A 13,361-nucleotide genomic window follows, 5' to 3' on the forward strand; every position below is an offset into this window, starting at 1 on the left:
TTATCTGATTTCGGTTTTCTGATATGAAAAATCAGATATAACAATAATTATCTGATAAGGTGGCTGTGAGGATTAAATGAGCTCAGCTTTGCACCCTGATGCACAGTAAATGTCCACGAAGCTATTTTTATTGTTCGAAGTCAAGGACATTTAAATATTGGACTAGATCATCAAAGGAATGGATGCTTCCCTTGAGAGCCGTGAGACTATGAGGGGGTCCCCTCTGCCTGCAAGCAACATTCTCCACATAATCCATTTATGTATTTTTCTAGCTCACAATCCTAGCAGCAAACTATAAATAAGGAGCAGCTGCTGTAAAAATCCTTTTTACTCTTTCATGTTGGCTTGCTATCTCTGGGAAGAAAATTTTTGCTATTTAAATTCCTTGTTTGTCACCCTGAATGTGGGTTGGAATCGGGGCCTTGCTCCTGATGGGGCTATACCAAAGCTTCCAGGGGGGAGCCACTACTGAGAGGTAGTCTGCTCTTGATGCCCTGCTCTTATTTCTCAGGCAAGCCTCACACCTCAGTAAGACAGATCAACTCTGCCTGATACTTTCTTTAAAGCCAAGGGTGGTTACTCTGCCAAGGCATGGGCCAGGGACTTGACATTCTCCAGGAGCAATCTCCCCCAGTGACTGTCAGAGTTGGTGGATGAGTTCTTGAGCTCCTTTACTCGTCAGGTGAGACATTTTTCTTTTACACTGTTTTCTCATAGGACTCCACCCTGGGCACCCACGTGGGATTCACTTTTATTTGCCGCTTCCTCTTTCTTGTCACTTCACCCACTTTCCTCTTGGTGTTTTGGGGATTACCTCTCAAATAAATTGCTTGCATTAAAAATTCTTGTTTCAGAGTCTGCTTTTGGGGGAGCCAAAGTGAGGCAGGGTGTCAGTGGCTATCTTTCATGATTTGTTGATTTGTGTTTTCCAGCTTTACTGAGATACAATGGACACATAATTGTGTAAGTTTTAGGTGTATAAAGTGTTCATTCGGTACACATATATAGTGTGTCTTTCATCTTTTCAGAGCAGTGAACATCAAGATAGAGATTATGGGAGATTTGATGTGAATGGGAAAGGATGGGATTTACTGGGGCAACTGAGAAGATGAGTGTCCATTTACTTTAATTACAAACATCTTAGTAAATATTAAGTGCCAGACACTGGTCTAAATCCCACTAGCATAAAAGATGGGTGCTGTCCTGGACAGATTCACACTCTTCTAGGAAAGACAATCCTAGCAATTCATCATTAAATTCCAAGATGATCCAAGACTTAGAAAGCTGAAAACAAAGTGCTAGGGGAGTACAGAAGAGAGAGAAGCTCAGAAGGCTGACGGAGATGTACTTCACATTCACAAAAGGAGTCTATTTTTGCTAAAGGATGAGTAGGACTTTGGTGGACTCAAGTTGGGAAGTGCCTTTGAGGCAGGAAGAGCAACCTGCACCAGCATAAAGTTTGAAGTTGCATGGAGTGTTTGCGTGGACAGTTGGAGAAAAGCTCATTGTGGGGTGGAGAAGAGGCAGGAGACCAGGGTGAGAGAATGTGAAAGGTCTGATTATGAAAAGTCTTGTCTCCTTCAACTGTAGAACAGATGACAGGAGAGGGAAGGGCTTCATGCATCAGAAAATGCAAGTGCGATGCCTTGTCCCAGCACTTCCTTTTCTGCATGTCTCTAGTGCAAGAAGAAAAGAGAGAGAAGAGACTCAGGAGAGAGGCTGTGTATTTTCAGTTACATTCATTACTGATTATCACATGCCAGACACTATGCTAGTGTGTCCTTTCCAAACCTTATCCCATTTCATCCTCATGGTAAGCCTGTGAGGTAGGACTATTAAGCTGTTTTGCTGGGGAAGACATTGAGGCTTGGAAGAGGTCCAGAAAATTGTAAGATTTGGCATCATGACTACCCGATTCAAAAGCCCTTAAACACTGTACCGTACTACTTCTCTCTTGGAAGAAGCAAATGTAGAGTGGGCAGAAGCTGCTGAGGTCACCTTTCCAAGATTGGGGTGACAGCTAACTGAAGGCAGAGGCCCACTTGCTGAGTTCTGCTCATCTGGAGCCCCAAAAGTCAGAAGACACCAGAAGGAGTAGCCATCATGTTGAAAGGCATTTGTTTTGTTATTTACTTTGGCGAAGTCTCCAGAAAATATTTTGGATTTGGAGTATTTGTTTTTTCATTGGATTCATCCTTAACAACTGCTAAAAGCATCCAACAGACGACAAGAGAATAAAAAAATCACTTCAGCCACCAACAGTGGCAATGCCAGTGCCACAGAGCAAGTGACTGTTGGCTTTGGTTAACCATTTCCTGCACTTGCCCTCATACAGCACTGTCATAATTCTGTAACACCTCAGAGTTGGTCTTTTCTTTTGCAAAAGTAAACAAAATTGTGGCTTTTCTGCTATGCTCCCAGCATTTTTGAACTACGTAATTTTTGTGAACTTTAACATTTGTCTTAAGAACACAGTTACTTGAATGAAAATGTTTGTCATTAACCTGTCATTTAACACTTGAGAAAGTTGGGCCTAATTGGTGTGACTTAAAGTTTTTTCTACAAAGGGAATTCCGAAATCTAGATAGATGAGACATATAAGATGGATCCTATGTTTTTGTAAATAAATAATGGAAACCAGACATATAAATGGTTTTGAAAATTTTAAGCACTGTGCATTCTCTTGCTATGCTAGAATAGAAGAGGGAAGGAGTACGGAGACAATCTAGAAAAGGTCAAAGTACTAAAGTACTTTTTTTTTTTTTAAATAGGCTCCATGCCTAGCATGGAGCACAACACAGGGCTTGATCTCAGGACCCTGAGATCAAGACCTGAGCTGAAATCAAGAGTCGGACACTTAACCAATTGAGCCTCCCAGGTGCCCCCCAAAAGCCAAAGCATCTTTTAAACATGTGACTGAAGCATTAATGAAAAAGCTCTAAATTTCAGAATAATCAATTATTAATCTTCTTCTAGATTAACAATCTTATTTTTAACAGAAGTCTCACAGTGGGGGCACCTGGGGTGGCTCAGTCAGTTAAACGTCTGCCTTCAGCTCAGGTCATGATCTCAGGGTCCTGGGATCCAGCCCCGCATTGGGCTCCCTGCTCACTGGGGAGTCTGCTTCTCCACCTGCCCCTCCCCCCCCATGCTCTCTCTCTGAAATAAGTAAAATCTTAAAAAAAAAAAAAAAAAAAGGATTCTTACAGTGGTCAGTGCAATGTAAAACTATTTTTTTTTCAAATAAAACATTATTTGAAACATCCCATTTCTGTAATGGATGTTAAAACACCCACATCATCCAATTCCCTAAAAACTGCCACCCACAGTTATAAGACCATAGCATATGGGGACTGGACATTTTGAGCAGTGATTGTTTCGGGCAACAATCTTATAAAAAGGATTTAAGTCATTTTTCCATCAGCTACTTGACCCCTGTCTCTCTGTTAGAACCGGAACAATGTTTACTCTGTATCAGACTCCCAGTGGTCTTTGAGAATCAACCTGAAAATGTTAACTGGTGATGCTTGATGGCTATTCCTCTTTAGACTGAAGAGGGGAAAATCTAATGCATTCATCTAAAAACTTTATTTGCTATGGGAATTTGCTTTGGCTAATGCAATGTTTAAGACCTGCTGGTTCACTCAAAGGTCAAGGAACATTTATGTAAGGAATCTTCAATAACATTCTTTCAGCTTGGCGAGCAGAGAATACCCTGATGCCAGTTTTCCCCTCTTTTGAGTATTAAATTTGTGTGTGCCTTCATTTAAATTCCCACTGAATAGTGAAATTGTTTTCAAAATAGACAGATAACATCATGTAAAGTTAGAGCATTTGTTTTACTTTCATTTCCTTTTCAGTGATTTTTTTTTTTTTGGTTTATCAAAAGCACTGTTTTTGAAACATTGATCATAACCAAAGCCTGCATTATGAAAACATCTTTTACCAAACAAGTCAGTTTGCATTAAAATGCTCCCTAAGAGGATGTTTACCTGCATTTCCCAAAGTATGTTCTGCAAACTTCTAATTCTAAACCCTGGTTATTAGGATGGTAACAGTTGTCCTTCAATGAAAATATTCCTTCTGTGATTAAATAAGTTTGAGTGACTCTAGGAACAGGGTGACACAGCTTGCTTTCTTCCACTTCCAATTTGAAACTACTTGACTCCCCTGAGCCAGGTATCTGTTGAGCCTGTGGGCCTTGGGGTGTGGGTGAGGCTTTAGGCACTGTCAGCTCCTTTTGGTGAGAATTGGTACAGGGCTTGCCTGGATTACAGAGCACCTTGTAAGCACGTGGCAAGCACAGGGCACTTAATCCTCAGAAAATCTTGGGGGAACATCCACCTCAGTTTCAGGTGAGTGTGCTAAGTCTCCCCTTCCCTAAGTGTCCACAGACCAAGAGAGAGCTGAAAGGCTAATTTGCATCTTCCCTGCCATTCAGAGTGGGAGATGACAGGGAAATTCTGCAGGACTGGTAACCTATTTTTCATCACATGCCCCAGGTCCTGAGAATGCTTTGCCTATCACTGCCCATGGGTCTCACTGCCTTTTATGCTTTCTCAACAATAAAATCCAAGTCCCAAAGATGCTACAAAGAAAGATAGCAGCCTAGCTGAGAGCCATCCAAGAGAGAAGGAACAAGTGGATCTATCAGAACAAATGCCACAGAAGTACAGAAATAGAAGCACTGGGGAGGAGATTCCGGTTCAAGATGGTGGTGTAGGAGGCTACCCGGCTCCTGACCTCCCATGGACAAACCCAGCCTGCAGCTACATATGGAACAAATTCTTCTGGGGGAAAAAAACAAAAAAACCTAAAAATTATCTGAGCAACTCCTGTGCATCTGGTGAGTGAGAGAAGTCCCACCTCAAAGCAGGTAGGAGAAGCTAGGACACAATCTTGCCATAAGCCCTGTCCCCAGTGCAGTGACCCACAATTGGGAGGGAACTCCAAACCCTGAGTTTCCTCCTGAGGAGGAGGGGTTGAAACCCACACTGGGCACCACAACTTTTAAGACCTGAGAAACAAGCCCCAAAACATCTAGCTTTGAAAAATACCAGGGCTTATGTCCATGGGACCCACAGGCTGTGAGGTTCTGAGAAACAGCTTCTGAAGGGTTTGACCACTTGGACTTACCTGCCTTGGGGCTCAGTGCAGAGGCAGCCGATAGAGAGGTACCCAGACTTTGTGTTCATGAGGCTCATTTGCTAATTTTAAGGCCTTGGTCTGAGGGGCAAGCATCTAATTCATTACACATCTAGGGGCCTGCTGGCTGGTGGGTACCGTCTTCACCCTCTTCCTCTGCCTCCCTCTAGCCAGCAGGCACTATCTTTTTTTCTTTTTTTACTCTTTTTATTTATTTTTTTCCCCTGCAGTCACCATCTGTATGCTTCCCTTGTGTCTCATTATGGCTGGCAGGTGCCGCCTTCTTCTTCTTCTTCTTTCCCCTTTCTCCCCAGCAGGCAACATTTATATGTTCTCTCTCTGCCTCATTCCAGCCAGTGGGCGCCATCTTGGTGCTCTCCCTCTGCCTTACTCCAGAGCATCAGTATTTTCTGGAAGGGAGCTTTTACACGTGTCTGGTGCGCCTGGTTTTATAGGTGCCAACCAGGGGACACCCCTTGATCACCTGGCTCTGGAGGCCAGGCGTGCTTATGATCCTGAGTCCCATGGGACTGTACAGATCAGAGAGACAGTTCTTGGCAGGCTACCACTCCTGGGTCACTGCACAGACAGCAAACAGAGACACACTCCAGTCTTTCTGTCAGAGAGGCCTGCTTGCTTGTGCTGGTCCTGGAGCTTTGGTCTGAGGGGCAGGAGTCTGGTTTAGCACACAACTAGAGGCCAGCAGAGGTGCTCTCAGGAAATGGAGACTGATGAACATCATCCTCGAACTCTTCCTCTGCCCGTATCTCCCCCAAACAAGATATGCTTATCTGGTGCCCTGATTTTTGCAGCTTGCCACCAGGGGACATCTGTACATTGCCTGACTCTGGTGGCCAGTGGGGCTTACGCTTGCAGTCCCACAGTACTGTATATATTTGCATACTTTAAAAGCTGCTGCCTGAGGGTCTGGCTTGTAATCAGCTAGATGGAAATTATGATGGAAAAGATAAAATATTGGAGGGTAAATCCAGGAAACTGAACATATGGGTAGTAGGTATTCAGAAGCGGAAAAGAAAACAGATGGAGGAGACACTGTCAAATTCTAGGGGAACGTTTTTCAAGGCTGAGCTGTCTGGAGTCGGCAGATTTAAAGCACTCACAGGGTTCCAGGCTGAACTGTTAAGAAAACCCAATTATTTTCTGGTAAAAACTTCTTACAGTCTTCCAGGAAGAAAGATTAAATTATCCACTGAGAAAAAAGAATCATAACACCACTAAAATACCATCTGTAAACAAAAGAAACTAAAAGACAATTGAATAACATCAGAGAAAAAGAATAATACCTCAAGAATGCTATATCCAGCCAAGATATTATTCACCTGAATAAAGACATTCAAGGATAGGTGACAAAATAGAGTCATCCAAATAACCTCTCTGAGAAAAATACTTGAGATAGTCTAACTGAGATATAAATGAACTCAAATTAAGAACGCAAGCCAGAAGAAAGATGAAGAGGACAGGAATAAATGATGAACAATGAGCCTTGCCATATGAACAGATTCACTCATTCAGTTGACAGGTATTTACTGTGTGCCTAATACGTGCCAACATAATTGTTGACAAGGGGGATACTGCAGTGAATAAGATAAACAAGAATTAAATCTTAATGGGTGAATATAATCTATCTGAGAATAAATAACATAATGTTTAATTAAAGATGGCTGAAACACAGGGAATACATTGTAATGGGTTTTAAAATAAATACTAAAATATGCCCACAAAGCCTAAGAGAAGGGGGTGGGGAAGAATGAATGCATTATGAAATCCTCATGGGGGAGAGGGAAATGACAGGTGTTGGGGACTGGGAGGGTGAAATTAAAAATAAAGAACTTTTTCTACTGGGGAAGAGTGACAAAGCAGTTGTTTTAATTGCAGATATCAACTGTGGTTGGCTAGAATCTAAAGATGACTTTAGACATCTCTTGCCCTAATCTCTTATACTGAACATCGTGTGTGTGATTCTGTTATCTTACATGGCAAAGACATTTTGCAGATGTAATTAAGGTTGCTAATTAGTTGGTTCTGAGTTAATCAAAAGAGAGATCATCAAGGTAGACCTAATGTAATCACGTGAGCACTTTTTTTTTTTTTTTTAGGGAGGGAGGGACAGAAGGAGAGGGAGAGAGGATGCTAAGCAGATTCCATGCACAGAGCAGAGCCCAATGTGGGGCTCAATCCCACAACCCTGAGATCATGACCCCAACCAAAATCAAGAGTCAGACTGAGCCACCCAGGCCCCCCAAATCACAAGAGCACTTTAAAAGCAGAGTTTTCTCCACCTGATGGCAAAAGAGGAAGTCAGATAGATTGAAAGCTCAGGAAGGATTTGATGCACCATTGATGGCTTTGAAGATGGGAGGGGCCACATGCAAGAACTGAAGGGTGGTTTCAACCTGCTGAGGATGACCTTTGGCCAACAGCCAGGAGGTAAATGAGGACCTCAGTCCTGCACAGGCAAGAACTCGATTCTACCAACAATGTGAAAGAGCCTGGATGCAGGTTCTCCTCAGACCTTCCAGATAAGATCCCACCATGGCCCTCACCTTGACGTCTGCCTGTGAGACTCCAAGCAGAGATTCCAGGTATCCAGACTTCTGACATATAGAACTGCAAGCTAATAAATAGATATTGTCTTACACTGCTGAGTTTGTGGTAATTTGTAATGCAGCAATACAAAACTAATATGTCAGCTTGTGAAAATATTAACTGATACTTGACCTTTCTTACATCGTCTTGATGCTTTTGACTAATCACAATTTTATAACAAACTTAATTTAATAACAGTTAAATAGTTTATAATAATTTGATAACGAATATCTAAGCTGAAATAAATAATAAAGTAATGTATTTGGAAGCCCTTTATAGACCATAGAGTGGCCTATAGTCTCTAGAGGCATATATAGAACTTTAGGAAATGCATACAGAGCATTATTCTTGAGTTTGTTGGCTGTTTTCCCTCAGCATGACACTTAGTAACATTAAGTGTGTTAACTCAAATGGAAAGTGGCCTTTAAGTTAATACGAAGTGTTTTCATGCAAACCTATAATTAACACAGAAAAATGTTAAATGCCTTTTACAGAGATTTGCCTGGTTAATAGATTTTTCTCATGCTTTATTACTGTTGTCTTTTATATTTAAGTATATATTTTATTTAAATTTTCATCCTGTCATTCTCTTATCATCTTCAGCTTTGTTTTCACTGTAATGGTTTATAGCCTCCTCAATTTTTACAAATGCAAATTAACCTTATTATTATTTCTCTCTGGAATCTGGAGTATAGTATTTCTTAAATAACTAATATACAATTTCTGGGTTTACCTAATCTCATGGCTCCTTAATTCAAAGACCTTCCAAAGTTATCCAAAGCTCAAGAGGTAGTGTGAAATGGCAGAAAGAATACTGTACTATATTAGAAGCTGGAGAACTGAGTTCAGTCTTCAGACTTCCATTAGCTAGTATTGCCATCTTTGGCAAATGTCTTCTCTTCTCTCTCAGGCTCTACCTTTTAACATTTGCAATTCAGATCTCCATTTCTTTCTTTCTTTATTTTTAAGTAGGCTCCATGCCCAACGTGGGCCTTGAACTTACGACCTCGAGATCAAGAGCCTCATACTCTACCCACTAAGCCAGCCAGACACCCCTTCACATTTCCAATTCAAAGGAGTGACTTCCACACTGTAGAACCTGAGGCCCTTCTTGGAGGTCCCCACGTTTGCTCTAGAAATCAGTCAGGAGCCCGGGGGGTGGGGGGGAGAAGGGCTTGTGAACGTCTGCTCCTGTTTTAGTTGGTAAAGTTCTTTTATGCACTTCATGTAGTGGCTTCTGTATCACATTTCATTTTGAGAAATAGCTGTATAGCTTTTCAAAAATGAACACCAGAGTATTAGATGATTTCTAAGATTTATCCTGGTTTAAATACAAGTTCCCTCCTCCACCTGCATTTTCTTTTCTGAATTCAGTAACTGAATAGATTCAGATAGCAAGGAGTATACATTATAGTATATATCAGTCATACCCCTAGAAACAGAACCAACAGGGTGTGTTCATCTTGAGGCATTGGCTCACCTGATCACAGAGGCTTTATGCATCCAAAATCATCAGAGTAGGCCAGGAGGCTACAGACCGCACTTTGAGCCAAGGAAAGAGCTGTACTTTGAGTCCAGGCTGTTGACAGAATTCCCTCTTGTCTGGGACAGGATGGTGCTGGTGAGGGTTTCTGTCTTTGTGCTCTTAAGACCTTCAGATGATTGGATGAGGCCCAATCCAAAGGGTAATCTGCTTTACCTGAAGTCCACCCATTTAAGTGTCCACCTCATCCAAAAAACTCCTTCACGGAAGAAACATCCAGGAGAATGTGTGACCAATTTCTAGGCACTGTGGCCTAGCCAAGTTGACACATACAACTAACCAACACATACTATGAAGGGAAGAAATAGGACATTATAGCTATATAATTACTCTCTTGCCAATGAAGAAGAGAATATACACTAATAAAAGATAAAATAATGCATTTTATTTTGTGGAAGATGACAGAATTAGAAAAATCAAAGTTCCACTTGGAGAAGTAAAGCATGCTATTTTGGGCAGCTAAAATGACTGTGGATTTTTAAGTTAAATTGCTTGGACAAAAATTTCTCCTCTTTGAGTAAATGTTGGGCATAGTGTTATAAAGAAATAGCTCCTCCTAAATGATACCTATTTCTTTCAGTAAAGAACTGTCTCTGTGTTCCTTAGACATCATGGATTCATGATGTCCCAGTCTTTACTTCATCTCTATTTCTAAGTCTCTGCTTCCTATATCTGCTTACTCTTTCCCTTTGTCATTCCTCCCATCTTTGTTCATTTGTTGCTACTGTCTTCAACTTTTCAGTAAATCAGGGCATTCTGAAGAAATAAATGGACATGCTCTTATAGATTGTTCTATGTAAAGAATGTATGTATCTTTTTAATATTTGTTTATTGGTAATTGTCTTTGAGGCAAAACAAAGGGGCAAGGCACATTCATCTTACAGAACAACAGAGAAATGGAGCATTTGTTCAAATTTAGTGATAAACATAATGAATTTATTATTCAAAAGGTTCCCTTTTCTCTGAGGGCCAAATGAAATTTACATAATTTAGCAATGTATATCATAGAATAAAAATAGGTTGTGTAGTACTGTAGCTCCCCTTGAAATAGGTTTTCCCCCACAGAATGACATTTTATTGCTATTTTTTTTAAGATTTTATTTATTTATTTGACAGAGAGAGACACAGCGAGAGAGGGAACACAAGCAGGGGGACTGGGAGAGGGAGAAGCAGGCTTCCCGCTGAGCAGGGAGCCCGATGTGGGGCTTGATCCCAGGACTCTGGGATCATGATTTTGGATGCATAAAGCCTCTGCAATCAGGTGAGCCAATTCCTCAAAATGAACACATCCTGTTGGTTCTGTTTCTAGGGGTATGACTGATATATAGATCATGACCAAAGGCAGACCCTTAACTGACTGAGCCACCCAGGCACTCCATTTTGTTGCTAATTTAATTATTCTCTTCTCTGTACCTTAAGAGTTCTAGTGCTATCCGGATGTTAAATATGCCTTAAAGAAGTGTTTCATTATGGCAGGACGTAGTTGCTTATAATGACACCATAAAGCCAAATTCCCAAAGCAGCAACAAGGAAGTTTCTTAGGCCCTCCTAACAACTCATTCGTATTCTTTCAACATGATTCCTTGCTTATACGCTGCTTCCTTGTGTTGGGCCAAGGTTATAACTGATTTATCTATTTTGCAGCCTCAGGTAGAGACTGATATTTTATCTCTAAAAAAAAAAGATGATGAATGAGACTTTCAGCATTTTTTAAAGACCGAAAAGATTGGACATAAAACTCTGGAATAGAGAGTACAACTTTTTCATGCTTCCAAAGTAAGTAAATGCAAGGAAAAATACTTGGTCAGATTGAGTTGTGAAGACAACAGTCTGATGAGCAAGAGTGATATTCCAACTGTCAGGAAGTGGCCAAGGAGCCAACTCAAAACATCACCAGCTTTTAAGAAAGACACCATCACCTGTTAACTATATTGATTTGAGGTTCCTTTGGAGATGAAAATGGTATACTCACAGTTATCTTTGAGATTGTTCTAGAAAAAAAAAAAAAGAATTTACCCATTGCCAGAGGTTCAAGGAAAGAGGAGCCGATCTTCAACTTGGCCACTACTGATGGGAGCTGAGCAGCTGTTTTTACTTTAGAAAAGGCATGTTCTTTCCAACACACCATAATCCTTCAATATTATACCCAGTTTGTTTCACTCAATTACATGACTTGTTCATCTCTTATAAGCATTAAGTTATAGAGAGTTTGGAAAGTAAGAAATTTACTGAAGATTCAGAATCAAAAAAAGATCATTCTTTTACCTACTGAATTTGTCATGTGTCTCCTCAAGTTGTTTTTTCTATGCTACTTTGTTCACCATTTAATTGCTTAATGCATGGGATAAATTGTTATTCCTGAGAATATCATCATTATCCAAATAAGAAACTCCCAGAAGATTACTCTGGAGCAAGTTTTCAAAATTTTTTAGTCCAGTGATGACTGCAACAAAGTAAATATAGATCATCTACTTTTTCTAACCTTACTCATCCTTTTCTCCTAAACTACCCTTACCTGAATCAAGGAAATAAATATTGTTTCTTATTTTAGTAAGATTTTATTCAATATCACATAGAAATTTTAGCTTGGAAGCCAGGACATAAACTTTTAGGCTACATATGGCCACTTTTTATTGGGACCTGGTCTCAGTTAATGCCCTATAACTTGACTACTAGGTTAGAATGAAAGCAATTTGCGAACAAAAATGCCACATATTCAGGTACTTCTTAAATAAATGTTCTTTAGAAAATAGGTACAAAACATGGGGCACCTGGGTGACACAGTCGGTTAAGCATCTGACTCTTGGTTTCAGCTCAGGTCATGATCTCAGGGTTGTGGGGTTGAGCCTCGCATTAGGCTCTGGGCTCCGTGTGGAGTCTGCTTAAGACTCTTTTTCCCTCTCCCTCTGCTCTCCCACCCTCCCAAATAAATCTTAAAAAAAAAGAAAAGAAAATAGGTACAAATCATTTTATATTCTTTGCTTGGTAAGCTTGATGCAGTCCCAGCTCTGTGTCCTTTTAGAAGCTTTGGCTGCCTCATTACAAGAACAGTTTGCTCAAAGCACACATCCATCAGTACAGAGACAGGAATAACGCTACTGAATTCCTTCTAATCCAATGGCTCAGATCAAGCCTTAGCATTCCCCATAGGGGTGCAGCTATAGTCTGAATTTTATAGAGTAATTGCTTGCCTTAGAGTTGAAGCTTAAACTAACTGGCACATCCATAATTCCATATCATCTCTGCTGAATTATTTTAAAGTAAATTACTAATATCTTAACACGTTTCCAGATTTCTAGTGATGATGATTACCTGTTGAGGGAGTAGATATCATATGATCTGTCTCCTAGTCCAAAGCAGGAGTTGCACTTAAAATATCCATGTGTACAGGTATCTGTCATATCCTTAAACTTCTGTGGGCATTATGGAGGAAGTAGAGACTTTATTAGTGGGTTGGTGGTTATTATACTTTAATTCTTTTGCTGAAACTCAATTTGAGAGGAAAAACATGCCAGTTTTCCAAACTTAAAAAGTAATGATTAATAAAGGACCATGACTTACATTACATAGAATATATGGATATGTGGTCATAATGAAAATGAATGTAGGGGTAAAAAAACCTCTTTGCTTGCAGCAGCTCAATTGACTGGCTTTGAGATTTGTTCTTTTTTCTTTTTTTTTTTTTTATTTTACTTAACATTTTATTATGAAAATTTTTTAAAATATAGAAAACGTCAAAGAATTTTGCAGTGATCCCCCACATAGTCACCACTTGGATTCTACAATTAACACCTTAGTGTACTGGATTTATCACACTTCTATCCATCCAGCTAATCCCCTACCCATCCATCAATCCATTTTATTTTTTGATGCATTTCAAGGAAGTTGCAGACATCAGTATACTTCCTCTCAAGTACTTCAGAATGCATAACATTAACTAGAGCTGTGAAAATCTTTTTTTTAAATTTATTTTTATTTATTTATTTATTTTATTTATTTTATTCTTATGTTAATCCCCATACATTACATCATTAGTTTTAGATGAAGTGTTCCATGATTCATTGTT

General features: G+C 40.0%; 1 long non-coding RNA gene across 2 annotated transcripts in view; it reads left to right on the top strand.

The window, feature by feature from the left end:
- LOC118010464 overlaps positions 1-11,845 on the top strand; it is an 85,448-nt gene extending 73,603 nt beyond the window's left edge. For both annotated transcript variants that reach the window (XR_004679210.1, XR_004679209.1), the window contains one exon: positions 10,412-11,845. This is a non-coding gene — a long non-coding RNA (uncharacterized LOC118010464). The remainder of the gene's footprint in view (positions 1-10,411) is intronic.
- Positions 11,846-13,361: the final 1,516 nt, after the last annotated feature.

The sequence above is a fragment of the Mirounga leonina genome, unplaced genomic scaffold (assembly GCF_011800145.1).
Source record: "Mirounga leonina isolate KUSES-001 unplaced genomic scaffold, KU_Mleo_1.0 Mir_129, whole genome shotgun sequence".
NCBI lineage: Eukaryota > Metazoa > Chordata > Mammalia > Carnivora > Phocidae > Mirounga > Mirounga leonina.